At 35.4% G+C, this 13,547-nt stretch overlaps 1 protein-coding gene across 1 annotated transcript in view; it reads left to right on the top strand.

Moving 5' to 3' along the window:
* The first annotated feature begins 6,710 nt into the window (after positions 1–6,710).
* LOC120473373 (uncharacterized) overlaps positions 6,711–13,547 on the top strand; it is a 46,320-nt gene continuing 39,483 nt past the window's right edge. The window contains exon 1 of the mRNA XM_039663176.2: positions 6,711–6,857. The gene's annotated coding sequence lies outside the window, so the exon portion shown is untranslated. The remainder of the gene's footprint in view (positions 6,858–13,547) is intronic.

Raw genomic sequence — 13,547 nt, 5'->3', positions numbered from 1 at the left:
AAGCAGAGCGCAACACTATCTGCTTAAAAAAATGTGATGTTAGGGATTGTCATCAACCCATATTTGTGGGGTGATAAGTCTTTCTCTTGATTGAGTCAATAGGAGAGGGAATGTTTGGTGATCACACAAATGATGCACGTTGCCTATATCTGATCCGGCAGGTGTGTGTGTATGTGACATGGTCACGTGTGGTTTAGGGGGTGCAGAGCGAATGACGTGGGCTACGCCACTGTCTGGCTTGTTAAAGGGCCCATTGCCTGTCACAGGTGTCTCCTATTGTGCATCTGCCAGAACACCACGCACATCACGCCATCTTGTTTGGAAATTACACCCTTCACAACAAACAAGCTTCTTTGTAGCGGGAATGGATCCTCTGTCAGCACCGGTTTGTATGGGGAACGTGTAGCACTGGCAGTTTTATAGATCGTCATGTCAAATAGAGATAGAAATGTGGCATTATCATTTGAATCACCCGTGTTTTAATGCAATTGCTCTTGATGTAAATGGTGGCTATTCCATTGTGACACTGATCAGACAATAATGAGCCTTTGTGTGTACATTGTTTTTTTTGGGGACCACAATTTATCACCGCAGACACACACACAAACATGCAAATGAATTTAAATTGGGTAAATGTACTAATGTACTCACATAAAACATTTTTTAGAAGATGATGCTAAATACAAATAGTGTTTATTTGTAATTAACTCATTTTAGCTACATTGCAAAGATTAGTGTTGCGGGAAAAGTGCTTTGCCTTCTTTAATAATGGGAAGAAATAGTTTAAATATTCACCTGTGAATATTGAAACTATTACAGATATTTAAACTAGTAAATACAAATATTTAAACTAAATACATCAATGCAAATATTTAAACTAGTTTATGTGGCATTATCAAACTAGTTTAAACTAGTTTAAATATTTGTATTGTTGTACTGTAAGTACCATAACTAAGAGAAATGCTAGCAACCACACCACATATATTAGCGAACACGTTTCCTTGTGTTGTACCTAGACTTTCTTCTCCTTCAGGTTAAGTCATTTTTACAACTGTCAACTATACACTGTAAAATAAAGTTGCTGCCTCACAATTCTAAGTACATTCAACTTGGATGTTTAAGTCATTTCAACCTAAATTGCATTAAAAAAATGTAATCTTGTTTTTACTTATAAAAAACTTACTGTAAAAAAATGTGTTCATGATTTGTAATCACATTTTTTCTTTTGTTAAATCAACTTAAATAATTCATGTGGTTCAGATAACTTAATATTTTGAGTTTCTGATGATTAAATCAATCACTCAATAAACTCAATTTTTTCATTTCAATGAACTTAATTTTAAGGCAACCAGGTTACTTAATTTTAAACCAACAATATTTTTTACCAACACAGTCTCATGAAAGTGCGTATCTATACCACGATTGTCATTTCTCGTGACATACGGCAAATGTCACGAGTGCATATGCTACGTACTGAAAACCCGTTTAGGGGAAAGGGGGGTGGGGAGTTCGTACTTATTATATGGCAAAAAGTGCGTATCATATGTAGGCTACGCGGGAAAAAAATGCGTACCATATACACGCAAAAACTAGTTTTGGTGTATAAATGGCACGAGAATTGACATTCGTGTTATAGATACGAACTTTCATGAGATTGGGCTCTTTTTTACAGTGCACTGACTTTTTTTTTGTTTTGGTCTATACTATGGAAGTCAATGGAGACCAGCAACTGTTTGGATACTAAAATTCTTCAAAATATCTTCTTTTGTGTACAGCAGAAAAAAAAGAAATTAATACAACTTATGGGAACAACTTTTGGTTTGGAACAACTTATGGGTGAGTAAATGATGAGAGAATTTAAATTTTTGGTGTAAATGTAAATGCTTCAAGTGTAAATGTTTTTATTTAGTACAAGTAAAATAGAAAATTGTAAAGTTAATTGTTGGTTTAGAAGTTACTCTGTAAAAAAAAACATTTGTTATCATAACATTTTTTTCTTAACATTTTGTCAAATCAACTTAGATAATTTATGTGGTTCAGATAGCATAATATTTTGAGTTTCTGGTTATTAAATCAATCCCCTTTTTTTGTTGTTTTAAGTTAAACCAACAATATTTTTACAGTGAGCAGAGCCACTTGAGTACAGTAGGCTAAAGTACAAGAAAATTGCCCCCTGCGGTTAAAATCAAGTTTTGAATGTTGTTTATATGTCTGTGGTGTTTTTAATATGCTTTAATACAAACTATGTGCAAATTCATTAGTCAACACCATTGCTGAGTATTTTCTCCTTAAAAATGCAGAAAGACAAAAACACGGCTTGAAATCGCTGGTGTTTCTGATTTGACAAACTACCTTGTAACCAATCAGATCAATGACTGGATCTCTGAGCAGGGGTACGATCAAATTCAAAACGGTGTGCAACGTTCTGCTACGGTCTCTGGGTTGAACGTCATGTTTCCTGGAAACGGCGTGCACCGGTGTGCAAGAAGGTTTGAAATACGTTTTCTCTTGTTTGGTTGGTGGGTGTGTCAGAACTGTCCAATCAGCAGCAACATAAAGCACGCGGTATTAAAGGTTCTCTAAGCGATGTGGGGCCAAAAGATTTTTTGTCACATACATCAAACGTCTCCTCACTATCGGCTAGCTGCCTGTCCCCTAAACATACTGTAAAATTTACGCGGTCTCTGTAGACACCACAGGCTCCACAAACGGCAACAAAAACAATCATGTCTCACCCGGACCACGAAACCTAACAAACAGTGTTCCAGCCAATCACTGGCAAGAAGTATTTGAGGGTGGGTCTGGGGTGTTAGTGCACGTGCACATAAAGGGTGTGTGTGTGTGAAGGAGAGCAGCGAAGCATCAGAGGGAAGTTTGAAAAATGGCCGACACGACCAAAGAGACGTCGTTCTGAAGAACAAATTAAAAAGAAGAAGGAGTCGGATAAAGAACGTGCGAAGTTCCGAATTTACATCGGTTGCAAAGCTTTTGAACTCCGGCGGCAGAAGGGCTTCCAGTCCGACATTCAGGTTGCTCTGTTTTGGCTGGACAGGTGGGTAACGTTAAATTGTTTGTTTTTTTTCCTCTAAATTGACGCTTATGTTCGCCAAACCCACACAAGGATATAATTTGCTAGAAATGCACGTTCACAATTATTTCAGGAAGCACGGAAGGGAGGGGGAGGAGATGAGATGCAGAGGAGGAAGGGTCTAGCTAGCCTCCGATTTGTTTGAAAACATTCCGAACGTCAACACCCAGGATCGCTTAGACAACCTTTAAAGTGAACTCACTTAATGGGTTCAAGGAAAGTAATTTACAAATGTGTTCAATGCAGCTCGGTATACGCAACAACTGAGGATATTAGAAGATATGTTTGTCGTTTATTGTAAAAATATAGGATATCTACGTAATGATGTAGTTCTTTATATTTTTAGCTTCATTGCAACTGTATGACATTTGATAGCAATAAACAATGGTAATTAAGTGCTTTTCCTAAAAATGAAAATGTGAACTACAAATAAAGTCGCTATGTGAGGCTAAATCGATGCATTTTAGTCTGAATTGAGTAAGATGTGTGCTTTCATTTCAGTTCCCGCTCGCTACCCTATGTCACGACCAATGCGTACAAATTCGACGAATGATTAAAAAGTGTCTAATTCGTACGACCTCACTCATACGAATTCGTACATTTGTCTAAACCCACGTGATGGGTAGGTTTAGGGGCGGGGTAAGGGTATGTACGATTTTGCAAAATTGTACTAATTCGTACGAGGGAGGTCGTATGAATTCGTACGAATTAGCCCCTTTTAATTTGTCGAATTCGTATGACTTGGTCGTGAGATCGGGTTGGTTCCCTTCACTCGATTGGGATGTTCTCTTGTGTTCTGGGCGGCAAGTGCAGTAAATGTAACATTCAGGCATATTAAACACATTTATACTGACTTCATCAGGACAATTCTTCCCAAAGAACACAAAGAATGGCCTTCTCAGCTGCCATAGTTGCAACTCTTGCAGAACAGTGTGTTCAACGCACCACCGTTTCTGTTTAAAAAACGTGCAACGTTTTGTCGGGGCTGAACGCAGCCCTGGTGTGAGCGAGTGGAGGCGGGGGCTCATTTGCATATTAATAGAACAGCGTATACTAAATGAAGCAAAGGTGTCGAGTTACATTAAAGCTATTTTAAGGCATGGCAACATTTTTTTTTGTTCATGGAAAAATTATTGAAAATGGACTTGGACCTGATTTTGATGAGTTAAAGCAATGCAAAAAAAAAAATGTTGTCATTGTGTAGACAAGTCTTTTACTCTTTTACTTCTCAGATTTAACACTTCTCATCAAATTATCAGAGTTTTTATAGTTTTATAGGCCTGAGAAACATCCGAAACAATAATGATATTTATATGAAACATAATTGAGAAGTCCATTAAACGTATGATCTAGAGAAACCTCTGAGAACTAAACCCGTTACCATTACAAACAGTGGCGTTTGATTATTATCTTCTTTTTTTTTTTTTTCCCCATGCAGGCAACAGAGCAGCCGGTAAATGTCACTTTGTGCCTGAGTCCAGCCAGAGACACCACATTTGGGCCCTCGGGCTTCAAACCCTGTCACTTCAGTAGAGAGAGAGAGCAGCCGGTGGTCTCCCAAACGGGAGTTCTGGGTTGAGTTCATTAAAAGCTATTAATTAGCGGTTCGCCTCACAGTGAATCCACACAAACTCAATCTTTGCATGTCCCTTACACCATATACAGTAATGTGCATAGGATGCAACTTGCACCAGGGTCACTTTATTAACAACATTTCAGTGCATATGTTTTCTGCGTTTTCTGCATTTTATTCTCTGAATAAAAGAATTAAGACACGGGCTATATTAGTTTTGGAATTTACTGAAGTTTTATATTAACGTATTGTATTATTACAACTCTTATTACAGTTAGGCCTGTTTTGCCTTAACGGGGCCATTTACACAGGCCCCTTTTTTGGAATAAACCACTCAATTCATATAGTTTATAATCTCTTTTGAAGCGTCAAAGTGGATGTTGCGTATTGTCAATGGAGGGACAGAAATCTCTCATATTTCATTAATTTTCAGTGAACATGTGTAGTTAAATTATGAAAATTCAATTTAACTCAAAATCTCAGGGGGTACTTCAAAAAACATGTTATGTCAAATTTACTGACAAAATAATGTGAAGCCACTAATTTTACCCAACACAACCTACTAAAGCAGATTAGCATTTGCATAATGACCCACAATAGTAATTTATATGTTTCTCACAAAATAACAGATCGTATAAGAATACACAGATAATTTTGAATATAAACAAACACTGAAACCAGCCAAACCCTGAACCGTTGATATTACCAAGCATTTCAAGTGTTTTCTATAAAAAGCAGGGATAACTCCTCCTTTTTGTCTTGTCTATCAAGTCACATTGCAATTTTAGTGTGTGCTGCGTGTGTTTTGGCAATTTAAGTTTCTCAGTTATGTATTCATATTAGGCTATACGCTGTAGACCTATTTTTTTTTGTATTATTTTAAAATCACTACATTGATCTAAATAAAACACCAATATGATACTGTCATCATAGGAAATAATAAAAAATTTCTTCGGGCAGAAAATTAGTCAGCTCAGCACAAAATTAATCTAGCCAAAAGACACTGACAAAATCAAAAGACAAAATCAATGTTGGATCATTTCTGCATAAAAACCTAAAAACAAAACAAAAAAACAAATAATTTTTCAAAAAATAATTAAAATCAGTGATTGATAACACCAATACAAAAAAACATTAAGCTGCCTTTAGATAGATTAATAATGTTATGTTTATTATTTTCACTACCATTTACAGATAATTCAAATCTTGTCAAACAAAGACAAATCTGCAAGTCTGGTGTCTGATCCATTGCTCTCTAGTTTGGAACCCTCCGGTGGTGAAATATGGAACAATAAAGAAATATGTCTTGCATGTCTTAAAACATATTGAATCCATTTTTTTTTATCTCTCTCTCTCTCTCTCTCTCTCTCTCTCTCTCTCTCTCTCTCTCTCTCTCTGTGTGTGTGTTTAAATATTCAATGTTACATTATATATTAAATAGGTGCTTAGCTTTTTTTTATTTTTTATTTTTTTTTTACAACTGCCAAATCTATCTGAAACTAGAAACATCTGCTAAGGAGAAAAACACAAAAAGGAATAAATATGGCATACATTTATATTAAACCTATATAAACCAGATATTTATTTCAGATATTAAAAGATTTATGCATATATACACCTAAACCAAATTGTTGGACAGAAATACTACGCATGGCCGCTAGAGGACGCACCAAGACCAATCACTGCACAATTATAATATAATATAATATAATATAATATAATATAATATAATATAATATAATATAATATAATATAATATAATATAATATAATTAAGCAGCATACATCTAATAATATATTCATTTGTATAAAATGTATAATAAGTTATTCATTATATTTCGTATAATTATTAACACTAATTATCGTCATATATATATATATATATATATATATATATATATATAAATATATATATAAATATATATATATATATATATATATATAATCATAATTCGTAGTCGACTATAATATATAAATAAATATAAATATTAATTTTACAGGTCTTGTGGCTTGCCCTGTGAAGTTGAACCGCGGTCACAGCCACGCGCGCGCGCGCGCTCGTGTTCTCGTGCACTGGTGTGTGACAGTTGAAGACAGTTGAACTGGAGTCTCGTCGTTCCTCGTTGAGCGGCTTCATTATGAACACAGATTATTATTAAACAACAGCCTGTGCAGCGCAGAGTGTCTGTTTTCAAAGGTAAAATACGTCATATAATGCTGTTTATATTTTCGCTCAGTTTGATGAGATTTGATGTTTGGCTGTAGCGTCTCTGTGTGTGTGTGTGTGTGTGAGAGAGAGAGAGTTCTCAGATGAACGTCTGTTGATCCCTCTGAAGTCAGATAAAGTCGTGCTTTCAACGTGTTTATTTTGTCTAGAGAAGCTTGGTGTTGTTTTTTTGTGTTGCCATTTCACAACTAAGTTAACGTTAAGTTAAAAGTTGCCGCTGAATAAACTTCAGGTGGCTTTAGTTTGTAAGACATTTTGATTACTGAAACCGATTGATGTTGATATTAGCCATGAAACAATTTACATCGGCATGTCACACATTTTATATGAATTGTAGGCTAGCTGTCAATTATATCTTTTTGAGTGCTTTTTCATCTTCCCATTATGGATGTACAGTTAATAAATCTATCATGGGTCACGTGTCGGTATCCATATCGAACATTTTAACCACGCGTTGTAACGTTACTGTATTGAAGTGCATTGAACGGCATTTCGGCGTCTTTACACAGGCAGGCTGTTTAATACTGCTAAGGTGGGATTGTTGTAACTGTAACGTTATTGATTGTAGGTGCTGAGGTGAGTCAGAGCAGGCTCAATTTAAGGGATAACGTTAGTTCACTTTGAAATTAATTTTTGATATGTTTTAGCTTACCTCAAGGGCATCCAAGATGTCGGTGTCTTTGTTTCCATAGTATTTTCAATTCATCGTCTGAAATCGTTTAAAGCCCTTTGAACAGTTTGCACTGAAACTGTGTTTTGGACCTTGAACCGTTTGGTTCCCATTGAAGTCCATTATATGGAGAAAAATCCTGGAATGTTTTCATCAAAAACTTTTTTCTTTTCTTTTTTCTTTCTTTTTTTTTGACTGAATAAATAATTACATGGATATCTTGGATGACATGAGGTTGAGTAAATTATCAGCAAAAGTTTTTTGAGCTACTCCTTTAACTTGGCTGTGTAAAGATGCCCACAGTCAAGACGCAATGCTGCATAAAAGCCAGACTTAATAATGACTAGCATCAAATCTTACAGCAGTCATTTCTGTCACTGTGTATTTATTCCCATTACATATTTGTTCCACCTCTGAGCATCAGACGGTGTGTGTAAAGCACGCCAGAAGTGCTTCTACTCCACCTTTGCAGGGTCAATTTGCCAGTCGAATTTGGTATTAAGTGACTTCAGCGTGAGACAGTGTTTTCGTTTCAGTACACTACGCCAGACTACCATTTTACATTTTAAATGTGAATAATTGCTGGTCTTTCCCATGAGATAGTGTTTCGTGTTGAAAACCTTGAACTTCAGAAGGACAGGATGCATTGTGGTCTCCAGCTTACTTCCGTGCCTTCTTTCAGCGAGCGAGGCGTGGCCCACGCCGGTTTCCACTTCAGGAGACTGCTCTTGTGTGTAATAACACACACTTTGGCATAGACTTTAATATCCTATCGTGTGCAAGGTGTTGCCAGAAGTCAGTGGATTAGATGTTCTTTTTGAGTTGAACTCAAATGTATTTAGAGGAAGTGGGGCAACAGAGCATGTATTTCTGTTTCTGAAACCCTCCAGTGAAAACTAATGAACCACAATCTCACTGACGTGTGTGTTTCCTCACAAAGTCTTATATATATATATATATATATATATATATATATATATATATATATATATATATATATTAGTAGGACTGTCAAACGATTAATCGCATCCAAAATAAAAGTTTGTGTTTACATAATATATGTGGGTGCACTGTGTATAATTATTTATATATAAATATATATATATATATATATATATATATATATATATATATGTGTGTATATTTAAGAAAAAAATTAATTATATATAATATATTTTTATTTATGTAAAATATAAATTCTATATAAATCTATATACAGTATATACATGAAAATATTTCTTAAATATATACAAGCATGTGTGTGTATTTAGAAAATAATTATACACAGTGCACCCACATATATTATGTAAACACAAACTTTTATTTTGGATGCGATTAATAGCGATTAATCGTTTGACAGTGGTAATATATATCCATTCAAAAGTTTGGGATCAGTAATATTTTTAATGTTTTTAAATCTCTTTTGCTCACCGAGGATGCATTTATTTAATCAAAAAAAAAGTTTTAGGCCTAATTGTTTTCTATTTGAAAGCTAAATTTCAATTTTCAATTTCAATTAGCCCCATTCACACAGCGAGTTGATCCCAGGAAATTGCCGGCAAATTGCCAGAACGCCTTCTGTGTGAACGCAAACACGACCTGGGATTGCTTCTGGGATTGATCCCGGGTTGGGGACCTAGTAACATTGCCGTAATCAGTGCCGGAACGCGCGCTGTGTGAACAAAAGCCAGGACCAATGCCGTAAAGGGTGTGTCTTTAGTGATGACGCTCGTGCCATCGCGCGACTCTGTTGCTCTTAGAAGAAAGTTTGTGTTCGTCATCAACAAACAAAGGACGAACAAATACCTGCAAACTAGGGCTGCACGTTTTCAAGTTTTTCATTAACCGTTAACCGAGGCCCTTTCGGTTAATACTCGGTTAAGTGTGCGCGCCGCGCCGCAACCTCGAGATACAGAGTTAATTTTTAACACCTTTAATAACTGGTTGCACCCCATTTGAAACGAAATTAATTTATAGAAATAAAACGCAGAGGTAAGTTCAGAGCAGTTAAAGTAGGCGCGTTTCCATCACCCTTCAAACTGAAATTGCCAATTGAAAATATACACACATTGGCAACACGTCCATTTCGCAAAAACTCCGTGTCCGCAAATAATAATAATAATTATCATTATTGTAACATTTTATAGGCTGCATATGTAGAAGACGCTTTTATCCAAAAAAGGAGCAAAGCACAAATAAACACAATATTTTGACGCCTATCCAGTGTGTGTGCTTAGTGTGGAGGCTGCGAGACGCCCATGTGAACACTTGCAGTTTCATTGCAGTTCTTTCAGTGGAAACAACTTAAAATACTCTTTCATTTCTGGTCATACAGAAAATAATAATACATTATTCGCAAATACATGTATTTGCGTAAACTCACAATAACAAGAAAACGTTGTGCTTTAACAAACAGGCGCGCTTCATGATTTCCGTGAACTGAAGCGCGAGAACTGAAACAACCACCGCATTTGTTCGTTTTAAATTGGACATTTAAAGCTTAAATGTCCAATTTAAAACGAACAAATTCGAATCAAAAGCCAATATATCCTGACTATGTAATTATGTAGCTTAGCTAATTATGTAGGCTATTTCTCTCTAAAGGTGCATCCGGGGATGGAGATTTGTTTTTAGGAGAAACTGATTTAGAAAACAATAGTATATTAATAAACAATAAATGCCTCGTTATTTTATATTATTTTATTATCAGACACATTTATTATATCTTATAAATTATCTATAAATCCCCTTTCTGTAGGCTGTGGTTACGGCTCTTCTCATTCAGCACTGCGGGGGAAATATAATTTCCAGGTTCTAATTTGGCCTCAGAAAACCAGTAAAATCTTTTTTTTTTTCCATATTCATTTGTCAAATATTTTAAATGTTTAAAGGGGCAAAAAAATCAAACAAATATCTGAAAATTCGTCGATATATATATTTTTTTTTGCGCAGCATTTGACCTCCTACAGTTCAAATGAACATTTTCGTGTTAAACTCTGCGTTTTACAAAATACAACAACCGTTCATTTTTCGTTTTGCAATTAGGCCTACGGATTAAATAAGGGGAAACGAATGAACACAAAAGTACACTGACCGTTTGGACATATACGAGGCAGAGTTATTTTTTAAAATTCATAAAAGATACAAGGAATATACACTAGACAAAACCTCAAAGAAATGTCACAATCAAGACCTCGGAGCAGAAATGAGGGAGAAACACACAGAAACTCTGCGACTTTCCCTGCAATTAATGCTTGGATGACACACCACATCCTTCCATAAATAATAATAATAATGTCTAGTGCGGTGGCTGTGATATACCAACGTCCGTTGCCATTATTTTTGGAATGGCTTATCGCGAAACAGGGGCGATTCTAGGATTTTTTCAACTGGGGGGCACAAGAGGGGCCACAATTATTACAGAGGGGCCATTCTTATGTTGTGTATTTATGTAGAACTATAGATATCCAAATCATTTCAAGTTCAGTAAGCTTTAAAATCAGCAATAAACAGTGATACCCTGTTATCTTTTAATAGCAGTTATTTACTGCTCTAAATCAAAACAATAAAATACAATTTATATTAACTTTTCACTTTACAAAAGTGATAGAAAAACTGTAATAAATAAAATAATCCAATGTATTAGTGTCCAACTCACAAATAATAATAGAACAGCCTTATTTATATAAATGCATAATTATATTAATCATTCATATAATAAATACACAATTAATGAATTCATAAAACTGTAATAAAATTGTATACATATTTTTCCCCACATCCTATTCAATTTGCATTTCAGCAGTTGCAGTAAATTTGCATTGATGAATAGACCAAATCTGCTTATTTCGAGGAAGGCTAATTAGTCTTGAGCATATTGATTGTAAAATATGACATAATACTTTGTTAGATAGCTACTTTTTCAAAAAGGTATGATTTAGTTTAATGTAATATATGTGGATCATAGAAACAGTGACGTAATTATCCAGTAGTATTAATTATTTATTTTGCTATTTAATCATGCATTTTTATTTAATTATCTTTTTTTATATTTTTTTTATTTGAGAATGTTTCTGGATGCAGGGATTAAATTAAAAAAATTCTTTTGACTGATTTTTTTTTTTTTTAGGCCAAGTCATATTCCTGTAACTTTATTTAAATAGTCGAGACCAATAGCGTTTTAAGGAGAGATGTTTTAAACCGATCTAATATTGCCAGTTTGCGTAATTTAAAAGCTATTTTAATCTATGAAAAACAATTACTTATCTTGACAAATAGGCCTAATCAACCATCTACATAACTTTTCAGTGCATGTTTTTATTTATCTTATAAGACCAAACAATGCTAACTGGCTGAGGGAAAAGTGAAGTTTCATAACTTTATATATTTAACTGGCTATTTAACTTTAACTTTGTATCCCATTAGAGAGCTGACTTATGTTTAACTGAACTGTTTACTTTATTTCTCATTGTATAGCTTATTATAGCCTACCTATTAGGCTACTTATACTTTTGAATGGGATATTATCATTAAAACTGACATTTAACAAAAGAGACAGGGTTGTAATTTTATATATTCTAAAATATATAAAATATTCTTTATATGTGTATGTTTTTACTATACATTCTCTTCACTGTGTGTAATACAATAAAACGATACATGTCTGTTTGTTAAATGTCAGTTTTAATGATCAATAATGTTTCACATTTTTAAAATGAAAACAAAAAGAAGCAGGGTTGTGTTTTATATTTCGTGTTATAAATATATGCAGTGAAGATAGTCAATGTGAGTACCTGAACCACATTTTTGTGGCCATTAATCTGTTCATGATAATATGTCCATTTATAAATGAAATGAGGCAGAGTGCTATTTTATATGTATTTCGTTTTATTGTTGATGAAAAGAAGCAAAGTTGTGTTTTATACCATATAAGAGATAACCGGAGTAGCCGCGTGCTGAGTGACACGATCAAGAACGCGCTATTCCATTAGCAGAATGACCGGACTCGCGTCCTCTCGTCCTCGGGAGTTCGTTCTCCGAAGTTTGCGTTCTTGGTATTGAGAAACGACCAATATTGACCCGCGTTCTGTTTTCTATCATACGACCGCAGCAAACGAGCGAGCAGTAGCCTGACATGCACTTCTCAAAATCTAAGACTAATTGAGTGAACATGGAGCAGTTTTTCCGTGAGCGGGAATTGAAAAACCGGAGTGGACCATGAGCGAAGTGATTACAGAATGCTTAGAGTGGAGAGAGGAACGTGCTTTCGCTCCACTCCAGGCTTTATCACATTCCCCTCAGCAGGGTGAATACACATCGTCTTTCCTTAAAAAATAATAAGCTGTATAAAATATATCAACTTACCGTGTGGTTTTGAGAAGCATCGCGCGACGCGGAATCATGAATTATTCTACTACAAGCTGAAAGATTATGATTTGAATTTTTGAGTGACAGACAATTAGAAGGGTGGGGGCACACTGGGGGGCCAATCAGTTTTCAGGAGGGGCCAGTGCCCCCATGGCCCCTCCCCTGGCTACGCCACTGTCGCGAAAGGAAAAAAAATGTTTTAGTCGCATAACATCGTTAATAGAAACGCTGTCATTTCACAATATTTTTTTATCGACAATCAGAAAAAAAAAAAACGCAAAAGTTTTGTGCAAATATGTAGGCTATTGACGCCACTTAACCGAGCAAAAAGGTTTCACTCGGTTATGCAATTTTAAACGGTTACTGCTAATCGGTTAACCATGGACACCCCTACTGCAAACTGGAGCGAAGCAGAGACCAGGAGCTCCTCACTATCCGTACTGAAGCTGAGATCCAGTGCGTGTACGGTATGCGCGTTTACATGTTTTCGACGCGTCCGTTACGTCTCACCCTGACGTCATGTGTCTTCCCGGGATTTTTACGGGTTGTGTGTGAACACACACACAGATCCCGGAAAATCACTGGCAGTGTGAATGAACCGAAATCAGACAATTCCGGGACAA

Source organism: Pimephales promelas, chromosome 25 (genome assembly GCF_988280905.1).
Source record: "Pimephales promelas chromosome 25, fPimPro1.hap1.1, whole genome shotgun sequence".
NCBI lineage: Eukaryota > Metazoa > Chordata > Actinopteri > Cypriniformes > Leuciscidae > Pimephales > Pimephales promelas.
Note: the sequence above shows the minus strand (reverse complement) of the source record. Positions and strands in the feature narration are given on the sequence as shown.